Below are 20,175 nucleotides of genomic sequence, written 5' to 3'. Positions count from 1 at the left end.
GTCGTTATGGGTATGTGTACTTGTTAAGACACAAAGATGAAGCCATTGAAATGTTCAAAGTCTTCCAAAATGAAGTACAAAATCAACTCGATAAAACCATCAAAGTACTTCGTTCGGATAGAGGATGTGATTACCTAAGTGATACTTTCCTAGATCATCTTAGAAGTTGTGGAATCATCTCACAACTTACTCCACCCGGAACACCACAACATAATGGTGTTTCCGAGAGGAGAAATCGAACTCTATTGGATATGGTTCGATCTATGATGGCTAGAAGCACATTGCCTCTATCATTTTGGGGTTTCGCTTTGCTCTCCGCGGCCCGTATTCTAAATATGGCCCCAACCAAGAAAGTGGACAAAACACCTTATGAAATATGGAATGGAAGGGTTCCATCATTGTCATATTTAAAGGTATGGTTGTAAGTCCCGTGACGGATCTTTCAATGCGATATCAATATACTTAATGGTTAGGCGGAAACTAACCACTACGTTGATTCTGTGAGAAATGATTAAGAACACACCAAACACAATGAAGAAGCTTCAAAACACACGTATATTATACGTCGGGTGCTTAATCCATTAACTTACACGATTGAATAATAATGGAAGAACAACCTAGAACCAACTGGCAACCCTACAAATGTAAACATACATGCTATATATAGACTACCAACCTAGGCCCAAAGCAAAGTAAAGCCCACCGAAATCAATAGATTTTGGTTTACATATAAATGCCCAACTAAGCCCAATCTAAGTCTAACAATACCAAGCATAAACCACAAAATATAGCCCAACAATCTCCCCCTTGGTTTATTGCTTGATTTTAGTCGTGCTCGAGAATATCTTCAAAAAACTATTCTTGAGTTTGTTGAGCGGCATTAGAAGGGCCTTGAGCTGTCTGAGCTTCAATCAGTAACGGGCTCAGCAACAGTTGGTTGAGTAGTAGGTATCACGTCACTAGCCCGCACACCCGGTCTCGGATCTATCTTTCGCCGTTTGCGTGGAATAAGATCGGTGGCTGGCTCTTCGTCAATATCATCTTCAACATGTGTCGCAGTGACTAATTGAGGAGGCTTCAATGCGGTCAACAGGACCTTTTTGTTGAACGCTTCGAACTCTTTAACTTATTCAGCAGTAGGTACTGACTGTTGTACCTTTGAGCAGGAACCACATGTTCCTCACCTACAGCTGCACCAGCAGCATCAACATCTGCCTCGATCTCAACAAATCTTCCAAACTTGACCAACGGATGAAGACCTTGATAAACCACTTTGACTCCCTTCCAAACTTAATCAAATCTGTAAACCAAACCTTTGAACTTCTGAGATACACATCTGGGCTGAGAACCCGCATGGAACGAGAACACCATTAACACAAACAACTTGGGCCAAAGATGACTGGGCCAAGAACACAAATATTATGGACACATTGGTCAAACATAATAGCCCAAGGATCAAGACTAGCAGCCGTCAAATTTCATGATCTAAAGACAATCCTGATTCATGATAAAAAAACGATTTCTTAAAAACATTTGTTTTGACACGAGCTGCCATGAGGTAAAAATAAAAAAATAAAAAAAAATAAAATTAGAAGGAAAACTAAAAAAAAAACAAAAATAATTTACCCATCCGGCCTTCAATAGATTAAACATATTTTGGGATCAAATTTCAGCTATTTTAAACAAGCAACCCTTTTAAGAAAAGATCCGAACATTAAATCATATTGATTAAGATACTTTAACAATGATTCATTTTCAGCATTATTATGGCATAGTGAAAAGGTTGATAGCAGGTAATTAGAGACTTAGCAGGATTTTCATTGCGCCAGTGATATGATTAGATTCAATTAGGCACAAAGCTTATATGGACATCACTTATGGACCCATGATGCCCCTTATATATTCTCAAGGCGTATTTGGTTTTCCCCAGATCACCCCAATTTGACTCCAACCCCCTAATTCTTGATCAAAAGAATTTTCTCTATACAAAAATAATTTTAAGCTTTAAGGTTGAACGTTCGACTTACATGCCATCCGGACTTACAAGCCTTACATTCAGGGTGTTTAGGACTTACTTGAATGCCCCACCCCTGTAGTTCCCTAGGACCCCTTTAAGCTTTAGGAAAACAAATTTGAATGACAATAATTTTCATATATATTTACATCAATTTTTTTTAAATATAATATTTTTGGTGATCAAGACATTAACGGGCTCGTGTATGACTGGGTAATTACTTTTCTGCCTATCATTCGGAGAGATGTATCTAGGGACATGCAAACATCTTCAAAATGACCTTCCACAATAAGTTTAGCAGATTTAGTTTATATCACTTCAAACTTTTATTTATCATGGAAAGCTACCATACACATCAATGACTTATCAAGAGCCTTTTTAACTGAATAACTTCACACGTTAGGCACGCAGAATCAATTTATCTATCATTTTTCAAAGGTTGGATCAATTTTCATTTGAAAATTTTTAAGCTTCTAATAAGCTTTAGCTGAATATTAATATCATTTCCCAGATGGTAATCCAGAAGACAATTTTAAATCCAATCACCCTAGTTACCTTCGGTTTTCAGGTGAATGGCTATCCTATGAGTCTACAGGTAGACGATAGGACCAAACACATAAAATATGCCCCTCAAACTTTAGGCGGCCGGCATAATTTGCAGTGAGAGAACTTAAAACGATAGTTAAACAAAAACAATTTTTTTATGTATGTTCAGTTGCCCCGGTCACTTTCAGCCCTAAGGTTAATGGCTATTCCGTGAGTCAAGAATTGATGACAGGACCAAACATATGAAATATGTCCATTGAACTTGAGTAACCGGCATGATTTTAAGCAAAGAAACAAAACGTTTTTGATTTTTTTAGATACACACACACACACTCTTTTTGTATTTTTCTTTTTCTCCCCCTAAATTTTTACAGAAATTTTACCGAAAACCGAAAAACTTTTATGTACAAATTTACCTCACGTAAGACTCAATCATCAAAACGAAGCATCTTAAGGAATCCCACAAGCACATTGAACCTGGTTGTTCCGACTGGTTTTGTAAATAGATCCGCCACATTATTATTAGTGTGGACATGTTCAAGATGAATTAACTTCCGGTCGTAACAGTCACAAATAAAAAGAATTTTGATATCGATGTGCTTGGTTTTAGAATGCTGAACCGGGATTTTTAACAATAGCAATAGCAGTATCATTATCACAAAAGATGAGAGTGTCAAGAAATTTCAAACCATAATCCAGCAATTTATGTTGCATCCATATGACCTGAGAACAGCAGTCTCTTACACCCTTCTGTGTAATCTTTCCCTTCTCTCATCCCGCAAAGGAAACATACCCTCCATTGAAAATTTGAATGCCGTGTAACTGAGAGATGTCTCCTGTCATGTGCCTGGAACAACCACTATCAACATACCATGGTCTGATGATATTCCTCCATAGTTGTTCCTGCACGATGTGCGAGATTAGTTAGTCTTAGGTACCCAGTCCATAGTTGTTCTGGGTAAACCTGACTTGTTCAACCGTGTCACGGGTTGCCATGACATATCCTCATCATCATTAAAAATCGAGTCTGAAGACGTTGAGGACTTTGCTACCGAAGACTTGGGCAACCACTTGTATTTCGGTTTGAATACTTTGTAATCTATACAAGTGTTTGACTTAGTCTCTGGTTTGCGGATATAAAACTCAGTCGGCTTTGTCCTTTTAGACGTTTTTGGTTCAGAGACCCACTTAGGTCCTGGAACCGAAATCAAGTTTCCATTCCGCCTTTGAGTCATAATGGGCTTGGTCTGATGAAAACTTGACCTGTCAGCCTTGTCTCTTCTCCAATTGCCGTCAGAGGGCTTTGCCTTATAATACCTCGTTTTATTTGAGTTAAAATTCTTGTAGGTATTTTGAGGCATAGTCCTCTGATGGCGTCTGTAATATGGAACAGACGGGAGACGAGAACAATTTCTAGCAATGTGACCGGGAATGCCACAATTGAAATAGGTTTGCCTTTTTACGAAAAAATCGTTGTGGCCGATTCCCGGTCTTGCTCTTTTGTGTGAGCCTGTATGTCCCGCTTTGGAGTTAGCGTTGGATTTCTCACAATTATGAGTACATGAACTTCCTTCTTTAATAAACTTGGGTGATAAATATTTATGTAGATTTTTATTTTTATCAAGTTTATTAGAAAACAGATCACTGCTTTTGGAAGTTTTAGAAATATCAGCCACACAATAGTCTTTGCTTTTTAAAACAGAGCCCACACGAGCATTAGTAGCAATAGTGTTCAAAATAGGCAAATTCAAAAAATCATGAGACTTTATAGGTGAATCATCATCCTCATCAGTCCAATCCTCAATTATCACTTCATCTACACACGAAGTAAACACATTAGAATCGTTCACCCCAGATTTTGATTCAGTTGCCGTGACTGAACCAACCATACATTTGCCAGTTGCAGTTGACTTACCATACTACATACATTTTTCTTTTTCTTCCTCTTCTTTAGTAAGAGGAAGCCCAGTGTAATTATCGTTGTATGGTGGGGGGACCATGTTGTACCCAATACCCGCACCCTTATTCTCTTTCCATTTCAACTGGTTTTCTATCATTGACTCAACGACAACGCTAGAGACATCAAATTTTTTAAAATTGAATTCAGCATTTTCAAATTTATTAGTTATTTTAGCTTCTCCAACTTTGATGCATCTAACTCGGCGGTTAGTTCAGAAATTTTCTTTTTAGCATCTAGGTGGTGACAGCATTTTACGCTGAAATCAGATTGGAGTTTTGAAAAATCCTTTTGATGTGCCTCTTTTTTAATGCCTTTTCCAGTTTCTTAAGGGTAGCATTTCCATATTTAATTTCCTCCATTTCTCTAAGCAGATTACAATAGTGAATTTTATACGGTCCTACCTTATCAATACATGATTGAGAACATAATACAGGACTTACCTCAGAGGATTTGGTGGAGGTGAAAGCCATGAAATTACCTCGGATAACAGGCCTAGATGAATAGTAGGCCCAACAGAGAGCCCAAGTGCAAACAGAGAACCCAAAGACTGACCCGTCAATCCGAGAATCAAATACTTGACCCGAGAACTGCTGAGTCAACCAGAGAACCGGAAAGCAAGAGAACTATCTCGAGAACCCTGAAACTTGACCAAAAACAAGCAAAACAAGCCTAGAACTCTGTAATTTGCCCGAGAACACAGAATACTTCCCGAGAATGCTGAAATCCACCAGAGAACACCGAAAAACTTCCCGAAAACAAAAAAAAAACAGCCGAGAACTGTCGAAACTTTCCTGAGAACGACGAATTGAACCCGAGAACAATAAATTTAGCCAGAGAACTTGAGAATGCCCCTGAAAACCTTGATTGCAGACCGTGAACATTGAAATCTTCCTGAAAACTTCAAATTCAACACGAGAACTAAGAATAAACAAAGATATGGTAATTCTTGAATATTTAACTAAATCCCGAGAGAGATGGGATTCAAATTAAATGCAAGATATACCAAAATCTCTTCTGAATTCAACCTTCCTCACCCGAAGAACACGAAAAACACCCTTCTTCGAGATCCAAAAACCTTCAAAACGAGAAACCTTCTTAGATCAAAAACAAAATCCTTGATATCACCAATGACCAAGCCTAGAATTGGTCTATAGGCTCTGATACCAATTGTAAGTCCCGTGACGGATCTTTCAATGCGATATCAATATACTTAATGGTTAGGCGGAAACTAACCACTACGTTGATTATATGAGAAACGATTAAGAACACACCAAACACAATGAAGAAGCTTCAAAACACACGTACATTATATGTCGGGTGCTTAAGCCCTTAACTTACACGATTGAATAATAATGGACGAACAACCTAGAACCAACTGGCAACCCTACAAATGTAAACATACATGCTATATATAGACTACCAACCTAGGCCCAAAGCAAAGTAAAGCCCACCAAAATCAATAGATTTCGGTTTACATATAAATGTCCAACTAAGCCCAATCTAAGTCTAACAATACCAAGCATAAACCACAAAATATAGCCCAACATATTGTCTTAACAAAGAAACGGAGATAATGTTCCTAGTCAAATTAGGAGCATACATAACATCTTTCAAAATAACTTCCAAACCATTTGGAAGCTTCAATGTGTAGTCTCCTCGGGCTTCGACAACAACCTTTGCTTCGTTGCCCATGAAGAGACTAATATCTCCTTTCTTGAATCCTTTATTTCCCTTGAACTCCTGCAATGAATTGCAAGTATGAGTTCCACATCTGGTATTCAATACCCATGTGTTAGAGGAAATAAGATTAAGATCAATATGAATCATGAAAATTGTACCCAAGGTTTGCCCGCATCCCTCTTAGCTTTCAACTCTTTGAGACGGGTTGGACAATTCCTCATCCAATGCCCAATCTCTCCACATCCAAAGCATGGATCCTCCGAACTAACCTTTAGCTTCTTTGGTTTGGGTGGTTCCATTTTAGCCTTTCCCTTGAACTTGCCCTTGACTTGTCCCTTACCTTTGCCCTTGCCTTTTCTTATTGCCTCCCTAATTGATTGTGAGGATGGGTAAAAGCTTTTTACCCATTCCCGTCTCGGCCGTTTAAGCATTGCATGAAGCTCACCAATGCTCTTGTCCCACCCATTCATGTTATAATTCATAACAAATGTCTCAAACCTTTTAGTTAAGCCATTTAGGATCAAATCCGTGGCTAACTCGTTTGAGACGCGACAATTAAGGCGCTCGAGACAATCAATGTGGCTTTTCATCTTAAGTACATAAGATGAGACCGATTGGGTTTCTTCCATAGACATGCATGAAACGCTCGAACCATTTCGAAGCGTTCCACCCTAGCTTGTGTAAGGAATATTTCCTTAAGTTGGGTGATCATGTCGTATGCCCCATGAAGTTCAAAATTCTTTTGAATCTCGGGAATCATAGTTCCCAACATGAGGCAAGAAACTTGCACCGAATCCTCATTGTGCTTAACCCAATTGTTATGGTCTTCGGCATCGTCAATGCTAGGTTCACCAAGAATTGGATCTTCCAATACGTAGTATTTCTTTTCTTGCTTGAGAACGATTCTCAAGTTTCGATACCAATCCATAAAGTTGGTATAGTTTAGACGATCCTTATCGAGAATAGATCTTAGTGATAGGTTGTTAACGGGTGGAATAATAACGTTAGGTGGATTGTTGATTGCGGCCATCTACAACATAACAAAGCTTAATTTTGGTATTTTCAATATCAATTATTTTAATCGTTAATCTCCAAGACAATTAATGATTAAAATCTAAAACCCAACGTTACATTCAAATAGTAGTTAGGTGACCTTTATCCCACTATTTAAATTAACAAGGTAGTCAACGTTTGACGATTGCAACCCTTTGCAACTTCTAGTTTTATGGGATTAGTTAAGCATCCCATGCTTAGTCGGCATGTTTAATCCCATCAACACCATTGTACGCCATGCTTCGGTGACCCTATTCACATGGTTTCCAATTTAAGTCGTCCTACTTACACACACGTGTGAGTTTACACATACAAGTGGTTAGGTGACCTTTATCCCACAAATATGGCAAACCCATCTCAAACTCACAAGTTTCCTCTAATGCGGTTAGGTGACCTTTATCCCACACCGAGTTCCCAAGTGATTCGAGTGTCATATAAAAGGATGGTGTTCAACTTATTTTATAAAAGGGATTTTAGTTTTCAAAATTCTAGCTTGGAAAACCTTTTATGTACCTTTCATTTGCATGCATTCAAATGTATGGTACTAAGTTGAAAACCCCATTTTTCAAAGTTCCTATTAATAAAGCCCATTTTTTTATGAAATCATTAGCCTTTAATAAAACCCAGTTTTATTACCTAACGATTTCTAAGGAACCAATTTTATGCTAGTTTTTGATTTTAAGTAGTTAACAATCCAAATTGTTATAACATACAAACAAAAGTAAATCAACCATGCAAGCATAAAACATACACAACCACAAGGTCATAACCATAGCCTCCTAATGTTGACCACACTTGTTGACCGAAGACAAGTGTGTCAAAAGGTCTCTCCTAAGGGACTCAAAAGGAGATGTGCTTGTGTCGGTGAACTCGCACTTGATCCCGCATCCAAATGCTCCAAGTGTTCACCCCCGTGTTGTGGTCTCCATCATTTTATTTAGGCTTCCTTCCTTGCATCTTCTTTTACAAAAATATATCCTAATACATTTTTCTAGTAAAAGAAATGCATCTAATCTACTTGTTATTACAAACCAATTGAAATGAATAAATATATTACAAACCCAAATAAATTACAACCATATTGAATGAACAAACAACCACTTTGAATGAACAAACATAACAATACAAACATTAAACCAAACACAAGGCCATGGCTAGGTTATGAACATCCATTACATATCCAAATATGCAATAACACAATGACCCAAAATTGGTTCCCCTTTCCCCAAAACTTTCCGCCCAAACTTGACAAAACCAAAAGTTTCGAGTTTTGTCCAAACAACACAAATAATCATCCAAATGACTTAGTTTTTCAAGATTACCACGTGCATGTAAAGTATAACCTTGAAAAACCATGGGGTAACCAAAACCCCCAAAATTTTTGGCCATATTGTAAAACCCCACCATAAACCCGAAAATTTTTGGGTCTAATGAAGCATGCATCCGTATAAGCGGCTCTTGATGCCATTGTTGGGTTTTAACAAGATTATCAAAGTGATAAAATCCCTATTTTACCAAAAACGCAACGGAAATAAGTTTTAAATCTTGTTAATTTGATATGTATAAAACCTATTTTACACATGCAAAACCCAAGCCCGGATCCAAATACGAAATACATACTATCAAACACATGCATGACACTAAAAGTTCATGCATGTCAATCTACCTTTCAAGAGAATCAAATCCGGGTGAAGGAGAGGATGGTTGGAAGGCAAGAACTTCAAAGGGAAGGTCCTCAAGCTTGCATACCCCAAGCCTCCGACAATACACCTTGATTAGCTAGGATTCACACTTGAAAGCACCTCCTTCTTGCTCCTTCCTTTGGCCGAAATCACCAAGAGAGAAAGAATAGTTGAGAGGATTTTTCTTCTATTGCTTTTGTGTTTTACTTGAGTGTTGTGTTAGAGAAAGAATGAAAGAGAGAAAGAATAAAGTCTTTCAAAATCCATCACCACCCAAGTCCACCAATGGAACTTATTGCATGCCTCCACTAACTCTAGTATAATAATAAAATAATAAGGAGAAGGAGAGAGGGGGGCGGCCCCCTTCCTTTTCTTGTTATTATTTTTATCAATTTTATAACAATCAATTTATATGTTTATAAATTATGTTATAAAACTTGTATGTGCCATGCTTGGTAATTTGGTTTACATATTGTTATTTAACCAACTTAAATAACACTATGTAAAGTTCTCTCAAAATATAAATCATCCATATGATTTATTCACTACACAAGTACATTGTATTTAGAAACTCTTTTTCTAAATAACTCAAGTGTTAATATTCATTTGTTAGATCATATCATATATAAACAAATATTATTGGTGTTTGTCTAGCTTGTTATTGGGTATGACCCGACTTGGATCATGACATACTAGCCACATCAATAATAATATGTGTCTTGGGCATAACGAGTCCAACATATTCTTATACGCCTACTCGTAATTGAGCCTTCTACTCCTACTCATAACAGAAGCTTCTATCTTTGCTCATAAACGAGCCTTCCTATCTTTGCTCATAACCGAACCTCCTATCTTTGCTCATAACCGAGACTTCCTATCTTTGCTCATAACCGAACCTCCTATCTTTGCTCACAACCGAGCCCTTCCTATCTTTGCTCATAACCGAGCCCTTCCTATCTTTGCTCATGACCGAGCCCTTCCTATCTTTGCTCATGACCGAGCCCTTCCTATCTTTGATCATGACCGAGCCTTCCTATCTTTGCTTATGACCGAGCCTTCCTATCTTTGCTCATAACCTAGCCCTTCCTATCTTTGCTCATAACCGAGCCTTATAAAGTTAGAGGGATTTGCCATCCTAACTTATTCTGCATGCACGAGGCCCGAAGGCTCTACGCATGAACCTATACACATTCTTCTATACATAGCATTCATACTCATTAATATTCGTATAACCTTCTACACAAGCATTAGTAGGATATATTCCTTAACTCTTTCTATCCTAGCTATCATTCAACATTCAAATATATATATATATATATATATATATATATATTAATAAATTAATATATATAAACACATTCTTACAAGATACATGTCATGTACTAAAGTCACATATATCTATTCTTTCACATAGAAGTATGCATACAGCCCCAAAAACATTTAAAGGAAAAAGGGGGCTAGAACTCACCTGTAGATGATTCCTTTCTGATTTAATTGTAATGCCTTTCTTCGAATGAGCTCGACTAACTGTTAATAATGTACACGTATTAATCCTCTATATTTCCTTGTTATTCATTTCTAAGTTAACGGGGTTAACTTCCAAGTCAACCAAACCTACATGTAACCATCCTTAACTGTTCATGTTCATTTAATGCACTTAACTTTATCTTATTAACGAATCATCTTGATAAGTTTGCATTCTTAACGGCATTCATTATTATTGTATTTGTATTTATTATTATCTTATTTCTTTATTATTTTAGTCCACCTTCTTAACTTGTCTTAAGTCCTCGTCTTCACACTTTGCATTATATCACGATAATGTTTTATAGTTTATCTTCCGTCCGTGTGTTTCTTTCAATTCTCTCTTTGATATGACGAGCTTTTATGTTCAAGTGTTATTTAAGCGGGTCCCATAACTTCTTGGTCTAGCGTAGGGCGGGTTACGGGTTATAGACGAGTCGGGTCTGGGGTTCGGGTTTCGTCCATGTCTTGCATCCATATAACTCTTTTTGTTGTGTATTATTGCTAACATCTATCATTATCCCCATTATCCTATTATTATATATATATATATATATATATATATTATCATATAGATACATATTATTATTATTATTATTATTATTATATTAACCAACCACTTTACTACCTCCATTCCTTAAGACCCGTGACCTATTTCCCCATTCCTCTCACTTTTCTTTCTTGGCTTCTTCACCCCACTAAACCACCGTCGCCCCTAACAGTTTTTCCGGCAACCTGCGCCTCCCCCTTCCCTCACCTCTGACCACGCCACTTGTACCTCTTTCCTTCACCTCCGGCCACGTACATCCAAGGATTTCGCATGGGTTTCGCATACAAGTTTTTCGCATGGGTTTTGCATGGGGGTTTCGCATGGCGTTTCGCACGGTAGTTCGCATGTCGTGCGAAAACTGAACTTCGAGTACCTTAACTTCGCACGATATTGAGCTTCCAGATCTGATTTACTGATGTCGCGTCTCGGGTTTCGCGTACCCTTCCTATCCACCGGAGTCGCACCTTACCGGAACTCAGATTCCGGTCATGGGTTGAGCTGTTGGTGTCCATCACAAAGAATCAAGAAACACCTCGGATTCTTTGGTTCATATCCGGGTCCTGTTTTCGACCAGGTCTGGGTTTGAACTCGTGCACCTTCGGACCTGCTTGGGTTTCCGGTTCGAGCCCAAACAGTTTGTAACTCGGGTCTCGTCAAACCCCGTTTATGCCGATTGTTATTGTTGTTTGTATTCTTGTTAAAGCTCATAATATTATTATATTATTGTTATTATTGTTATTATATTCGTTTGGAACTTGTTTAGCCTGATTCATTTTATGTCGGTTTGGCTCGGCTTGTTTCATTACTAACTTTCGAAAATCCATTCGTTCATATTATTACTATTAGATCTAAACAAAATAGAGCAAGACGAGAATGAAATGGACATTGATAATTCTAATACATACGTACCTTATGGATTGACTTAGACTTGAAATCTTAAACGAATCTCCTGATAATCTTGAATGGATGGAATGTTGATGTATTTGGGTGTATGGGTGTGATAATGATGGTGAAATGATAAGGGTAAGGATGATTTAGGGTTTTAGGGGTTTAAATAGGCTAAGCCCAAAGGCTTTTAGGCCCAAGTCACTTTTAAGTCCATTAAACCATCTTAATATTATTCATGCTTCTATATATTATTTAGTTAATTTAATTGACGCTACACGATATGATAACTAAAATAATCCCATAATATTTTATTCTCTTGATATAGAAACGAGGACGTTACATTTTTGGAAGATACAAGCTTTATTGGTTGACTCTGCTACTGTATTGACCTTTGACTTCATCTTCCGGCCGATCTACACACTTTCCAGGTAAGTTGTGAACTTAAAATCATTCATGCATATTCCCTAGTTAATAGTCTTCAATCAATTTCTGAAATTGAAGGGTGTTGACCGGTCAATTCGTTTAAAACTTGTTAAAGGGCAAAATAGTCAACAAGTTTGACTACTCTTTTATCATGCTTCTGGTCAAAACCGAAGTTCGGTCCAGAATACTTTTATTCTTGTAACGAAATTCTATGGCTACTGACCAAAACCCTGACTTCCAACTCACTGTTCGGATTCTGGTCAGTACCGACTCGCTTAAATGTCTAATTTAACATAACCGGAGTTCTAGACGTTCGTTTGGAACGATTCTAGCGGTAATGAGTTCGGTTTTTCTCATATTTTCTTATCTCAAAGTTTCATGTTCAGTTGGTTTATTTCATTCGGTGCGTCAGAAGACGACCCATTAAATTCTTAATTCATTTATTACTATTTTTAATCACTTGCCTTCGATTTAATGTGAGTTTTATCATTCCCCTATGTTACTTAATTTTCACAAGTTTTGGGGAAATATGCGTATTATCCATATTTCGTATTATATATATCTCAAAATAGCAAACATGTAATTATGTGTGATCTATCATTATACTTGTTACATGTTTATTTGTTTACTTTAACACATTCGGAGAGGTCCATCATATTCTCATTTATAGTATGATCATACGACTGTCATAGTGACCAACACCCGCTCGCATGGCAATGGTCTAATGACTCTGATGGTTTGATTTATTTACCGCAATTTATTACATTTTGCTTTATTATATTGTTACTATATGATTGTAAAACTGGTGATAATCTCACTCAAATTTATGTTGACAAACCCTATTGTATTTTCTACGCATATGCAGGTTTTCTTTTGACTTGAAGATTGAAGTTTGGACATCTAGAAAGGACCTTAGGGAATAAATGAAGACAATTTATATTTAAATGTATGTTTGGATTATATTTACTTGTTTGGAATATTTGGTCATGTTTGGATATTGTGTGCACTTTTTATGAAATAATTAACTTAATAGATATTGTCATTTTATTTTATGATGGTACCTTTGAGGTGTGAACAATCAGCTCACGTCCCGGCATTTCCACCTTAGGTTGGGGTGTAACATTGTTAAGGTGAAATCCTAATATTTTCTTTTTATCATTCATGTAGTGGAAATTGTAAAAAGGAAACTTGTGTGTAAATTATTATTTTAGAATTGTTAAGGTGAAATCCTATGTGGATAGCTTAGTTAAAGCCCATGTGGATATGTATTGCTTTAATATAGTGGTTAGATTTATTATCCTATATATGTTTTTTTTATTGATGTGTTTTTTTATGTTTGCATGGTGGAGGACCATTATGGCATTTTTCAATTTATATGGGTGTCATATGTAAACTTGGTATTGCATGTTTGGGTTTATAATCATTAATCGGAGGCTATTCAGAGAATTATAAATTCCTTTTCTCCTAGTTCCTTCTTAATCGTAACCCTAATCCTAGTCTTTGGTGTTTAGTTCTTCTGTTTGGTTTGTAACATTGGTATCAGAGCCAACCTTGGAGTGTTGCCCGGGAGGGAGCCAACCATGACCAACAAGGACTCGGAATGGTGGCCTGAAGTGAGCCAACCGTGACCAACGTACGTGGCCGTGACCAACATGTTGGCCCTTAAGGAGGGCCTATTGTTACGGACTAAAACCATTACAAGGTATGGGACTTGTCCCACATCGATTATGTGGGCAACTGATGTAGGGTTTATAAGCCAAATGGGCTCCCTCACCTATCAAACTAGTCTTTTGGATTGAATTCTTCTGTTTGGTTTGTAACAACGAAGTGTTCAGGGTTTGGTAAAAACTACTTACAATATGTTTCGTTTCTCATATACACGTGACAATAGAAATTAAGAACAATTAAGTTTAATTACTTAGTTATAACTATTAATTACGATTATCATATAATACACTTTAATTGTTCGGTTTGTGCATTGTGTTTTTCCTTGGGAATTAAGATAGATGTTCATGTTTTAACAACATTAAATTAAATTATGATAGAACTTACAAGATCCTCAAGACATTTTTTGATAGTTTTATTTGAGTTAACATGGTGCTAGGTGATTAATGTGACAAAGCTTATTAAGCAATGTGTCTTGAAAGTAGCATTTGTTAAGGAAAAGAAAGAAATTGTGGTTTTCTATTTATGGTTGGATACCAAGTCAGGCCAAATGATTTTTATCCAGAGTTTTTACTTTTTTGCTTATTTAGTTTTAGAACATGATCGATGTATCTTTTCAGACCTTTCATTCTGATGCTATTGCATGATCGCAAAAGCCAAGTTTTGTAGATATTAGAGATGTTACTGACATCAAGGACGAGGAACTGAGAACAACCACTTGCTTGTGTAAAAGCCTACTAAGAAGTTAATGGATTGTTCTATGTTTGGGTGAAAACCAGAGTCGAAACAGAATTGGTGTTGGATGGTGGATTTTTCATTCCGCACACTGATTCCCACTAAGACATCAATTGGATAGTATTTTGTTTATGCTTGTAACTCTTTGTGTATAATTTACTATTTCTTAATTATACTTCAATCGGTTGTTGCATTGTTCCGTATGACAAATATAATTTACCAACAATCGGTTGTTTTAACATTTCATCTAACTAGTGGTGTAATAAACGGGTCTCGAGCTAGTGTGTGTGTCTATATATATATATATTATATATATATCACCCACCAACACCTCATTTACCCTCAAGACATATCTTATTCACAAACCATTTGCAAAACAACAGTGTCCTTCCATTCTTACCATTGTTTAACATGGCTAATAGACTTGATAAGGGTTTTTGGTAGATGAACAATGCCCATTCATAACCTGCCACAAAACAATGTAGTTGGATTCTTGAAAAATGGACAAGTCCAATGAATCAATCATGGCATTTGGAAAACCCACAGATGATATACAGTCAAACTGAAACCGTATACACCAGGAGAGTATTAGAAAACAGGCAATTCCAGATTATGAGTCTAATAACTGGTCCACAGAAGTTGACTTCTATAATAACGGTTACACCATGTTCTGTTACTCCATCGCATTCTTTACACATAAAGCTTGACTTTTTTTGGGTTACTTTATATCCGCTAATAGAATGCAAGTTTTACAGATCATAAGATTAAATACAACAGTCCTAAATTGTTAAGAGATGAATCCAAATTATTGTTCCATAGATATGACAGTAACAAACAACTACGAGGGTCATAAGACGGCTCGACCATAGCACAAAGAAGCAATATACATATCCTCTGCCAATTTTTCCTGCAGCAGCATACCACAAACAAGGTTGAGAAATAAAGTGTATGCGTATACAAAATGACCTAACTAATGAAAGGCAAACAAACTTAACCTCAACAAGCGTTCTAGAAAACCTTGAAAGCCGTAGTGTTTCCTGTGCCAAGTCTTTGGCTGGTCGTATTGGTATGCTAAGAACAAAAGCAGCTTGGTCGCATGTGGCTGCAGTTGACGTTATCCTATACCCATCATGCCATCTTCTATGAATGGCTTCACTTGGATACACAAAGTCGAGTTCTACAACCTGCCGTCATATTTTGAAAGAATCTAGATTAGAGATTTATCATCATCTTATCTTTCTAATAACGTTACTCTCTAGGCTATTTTTAAAATTCAGGCGCAACTCGATTGGACCACTCTCAAATAAAAGGTATGCCCAGGGTGAACACTTCTGACTCAAGGTATTTATTTGAGTTTAGAGTTGGTCACTTCTGACACGTTTAATAAACAGGCATGTCCAGATTGACCGGTTAAACCCACTAAATTAAATGTCTACTTAAGTGTGTCGTGTTTGGTCAGCATTTGTAACCCATTTAATTAGAAAAACCTGTTACACCCGTTAAAATTAGATAATAATAATAATAATAATAATAATAATAATAATAATAATAATAGTAATATGATAAGGAAAACCCGTTGACAACCCTTTTAACCTTTTATTACAACCTAGGTACTTAACGGTGCACGCGCACCACAGGCCAACTTTTGGTGTTTAGACTGTTGGACCGATTTTTGGCTCGTGACAGTTCAGAACTACTTTTGCCCAGTTAAACTGGTTTGGGGTGATGCATTTCTGATTCAGTGCACCCTTAACTAGCCCGTTTACATCCCGTCACCTGTTTGCTTTGTTTAGATACACGAGTTGTGTTCTTAAACGTAAGGGTAGTATCTGGGTTCATCAGTTTAACTTGAAAAACTATATGGGTTAGTGTTCAGGTTCATCAATTCAACAGCCGGAGAAAACACCTGATCAGAGAATCCAGCACCACGGGACATAACAACGGCCCATGTATTTCCTGCAGTCGCCATAGCAGTGACATGGTACCCTTCTCTCCATTGTTCATTTATCCACTTAAAAGGAAATGATTCACTGATTAGAAACATCTGATAAAGGTACGTGGTACCTACATTTCGGAAGGGAAAATTAAAAGAAGAATAGATAAAAGATGATTGAAAATTAAAAATATGAACACGAGAGGAATAGCCTGAATTACAATTAGGCTTACCCTTTGACATCACAACCAAGGAGCTCCCATTGTTGGCCCATGCTATTGCAGTAATAAAATACTTGGTCTTCCACTGTTCCATAATCCACTCCTTTAAATTTGAAAACAAACAAACAAAATGCTTAGTAGCCTGCTGCTGAATGAAGTATGAAAACATGCATAAATATTGGGGCCGTTTGGTTCGCGGAATGTTTTAGAATTTGATGGATTTCCTTGAAATTCCATAATGTGTTTGGTTCATAACAGAAATCCTATGAACCAAACAGGCACTTAATTAGTTTTCTGAAATCAAACGCAACAACAGAGGGATGAAGAACCTCGTTAAGGAATAAGGGGGAGAGCTGGTAAACTTGAGAGGTGAATCCAGTGCCTTCATCCATGATAAGAGTCCATAAGTTTGAGCAAGAAGCCACACTGCTGATGAGCAACCCATCTTCTTTTTCTTCTTGAACAAGTTGAGCAGTTCCCGCTTCAGCCACATTATGGTGATATCTACAACACAACCAAATTCATATGTTTATATGTGAGAATTGCCAAATCAATTCTCATGCTCGAATTTTGGTTTTACACCCAATGCAAACACAACAGCAGAAAGTGTTAAAAAAACAGATCTAAACCAGGTACCTCTGTGTCATTGGGCGGCAAGAATTGTAAACGATTATCCACCGAGATTCAGGCATTCTCATCCGAATATTCTTCTTCGGCTGTTCATTGTCATCTTCCTCCAGTGAAATTAGTTGCTGCTTGCGTCCGACGAGCTAACATATCAAGGTTTAGCAGGTCATACAACATATCACATGTGTAACATATTCTGAACACATAACATACCTTCTGCCCAATGTTAATGTTGATCGGCCTAATATCTGAATTTGGACCGACTATCCCATCAAAAAGGGAAACATATTTTGCATAATCAAGTTCCTCATCAAACTTCAGATTGACAGCGTATTCAAGAAATTTCCTGAATGGAGCAGAAGGGAAGCCACAAAGCGTCTCCGGACTAGTTTACATCTTCATCTTGCACACAAGGAACCTTTTGTTTTTACCCTGTGGAATTTAAGCACTATCTAAGAAAACCAAACCACTAAAAGTAAATACGGATACACAGGTATCCATATATGCATACGCATACGCATGCGCATGCGCATATACATATACATATACATATACATATACATATACATATACATATACATATACATATACATATACATATACATATACATATACATATACATACACTACATACATTAATATACATATACATAGATTTTGACCAGTTTTGATAGATTTCGACTTAATTTGGACAATTTGACCACATTTGAGCAAATTTTTCCGATTTTTGGTCGAGTTTGACAAAAAAAATTTATCTTGACCGATTAACGATTAATATCTGGCAAGATCTGATTTTTGTAACACCAAAAATATAGACACATAGGCACGTTAAATTTACAACCGAAGATAAGTTGGAACCGCGCCGTACGCTTTTACATAGTAGTGCATACAAGAGAATAACAAAAGTAGTGGAAACCATCTTGCGTAACATATTCAAAGCAATATGTCATGACCTGACGAAACTGAACACTTTGGACTAACCATTTAGAAATTTCTGGGCAGAACTTGAATCATCAAGCCTGCAAATAACACTCAAGAGGATGCTCTATAATTCTAGACACTTTTTAAAGGCGTTCATGTAAAGCATAATGCACATGTGCTTTATGTGGTCCTTACACTTCTCAAATGATATCGATTCTGAAATCAGCGTCCCTGCTTTATATAGAGAGACATATATATAGCCTACTCAAAGTTGAGAACGAACCCGGATTGTTTCCCATGGGAGCCAACCATGAAGAAGAAATACAAGTGTATAAGCAAGGGATTCCATATCATCCCTTCGGCTTAATGTCCTTCCAAGATGAGCATGTACACTTGCATATTGTGTAGTTCCCCTTTAACAAAAGAATATTATCAATAAACAAACATTCATCAAGAATCAATGGAAAAAGATATCATCAACATACCTAAACACACCCAGTTGTTGATCATAGTCAACATGCAGCCCGGATGAAGCATCCCGCCACTTGGTGGCTGCACATACTAATGAAATGAATGCTCTAAAAGGATTAAAAGAAAAGCTAAAAAAGAATGTAAAACAAAATATGCATACCCAAACCAAAATCAACAAGGAACAGTTTCTTCTCATATGATGTCCCTGAACAACCAAGCAATAAATTCTCAGGCTTAACATCGCCATGCACGAACCTGTGAAAAAAAAAATGACGAGTATTACATCCTATGTGTACCCATCGAAGAAAAGTCAACCACGTAATAGCAAGCAAGTATAAAAAAAGCACAAACCCTGTGGAGTGTATATTTTGTAATATAGAGATGGCTTCTATAGCTATGCATGCAACCATTTCAAGCGGCAGCCTAAGCATGAGAAAGACGGAAGATAAAAATGTATAATAATAATAATAATAATAATAATAATGCAACTGGTTAATTATTAATGGTTTAGTAATAAACATAGACATTGCATCTGAAATGGATTTACATGGGTGGAGTGTTACTCAAGACATCCATTAAGCTAGGCCCAAGCATATCCATGACCTTGAATAATCAGCAGTACTTAGCTAGTTAGTACCCTCTATATTCAAAACAAATTAAAAAAAAACAAAAATAGTAAAGAGGTGCGTACCATTATGTACTCCTCGACTTCTTTTATCTCTTTTTCCCTTTTCATCTCTTCGACTGGACTACACTAATCAAAACAACCAACAAATTCGTTTATCTGTGGAGGGAACCCAAGGAAGAAAATTAGAAATTGGGTAGGATTTTTGTGACTTCGGCCGGTCGGTCAAACCTTTAAATTTGATTTATATAGCGACTGGTCTCTACTCTCTAGGGTTTGGCCGACTTACGGTTTACATCCTCAACTTTCACGAATGTCCTTCCAAACCCTAAAAGCCGTCAATGATAAACAATTAAATAATTATCTATGGGAAAGAGAAGCTGGGAAAAAGATTGGAGATTTCATTAATTAATTATGCGTAGAATAAAACGAGATATAATGGAATATTATATAGGGATGGAAAACTTGGTTTTATATATTGGATTTAAATCATAATAATAAATTGCGTTATTTTGAGAAAAATATTCATGCCTCGTGTAATTTTTAGTAATTGATTACAAAATTTAAATTCATGAAATCAGTTCATCCATGTTTATCTTATTTATGAACACTAATTATTTACTATGATCATGATTATTTGTTACATCAACTTATATT

At 36.7% G+C, this 20,175-nt stretch overlaps 1 pseudogene across 1 annotated transcript; it reads right to left on the bottom strand.

The window, feature by feature from the left end:
* Positions 1-15,298: 15,298 nt before the first annotated feature.
* LOC143553399 (casein kinase 1-like protein HD16) lies at positions 15,299-19,303 on the bottom strand (annotated as a pseudogene). The gene is made up of 11 exons (XR_013138828.1): positions 19,245-19,303; positions 19,054-19,148; positions 18,908-18,974; positions 18,706-18,835; positions 17,715-17,933; positions 17,511-17,644; positions 17,204-17,378; positions 16,887-16,977; positions 16,627-16,784; positions 15,716-15,904; positions 15,299-15,627 (listed from the first exon to the last, which is right to left on the bottom strand). The product of XR_013138828.1 is annotated as a casein kinase 1-like protein HD16 (transcript).
* Between the last annotated feature and the right edge of the window lie 872 nt (positions 19,304-20,175).

The sequence above is a fragment of the Bidens hawaiensis genome, unplaced genomic scaffold (assembly GCF_021521415.1).
Source record: "Bidens hawaiensis isolate Kalapana, Puna unplaced genomic scaffold, B.hawaiensis_p1.1 tig00017171_1, whole genome shotgun sequence".
Taxonomy (NCBI): Eukaryota; Viridiplantae; Streptophyta; class Magnoliopsida; order Asterales; family Asteraceae; genus Bidens; species Bidens hawaiensis.
The sequence above is the reverse complement of the archived record's forward strand: the minus strand, read 5'-3'. Positions and strand labels throughout refer to the sequence as shown.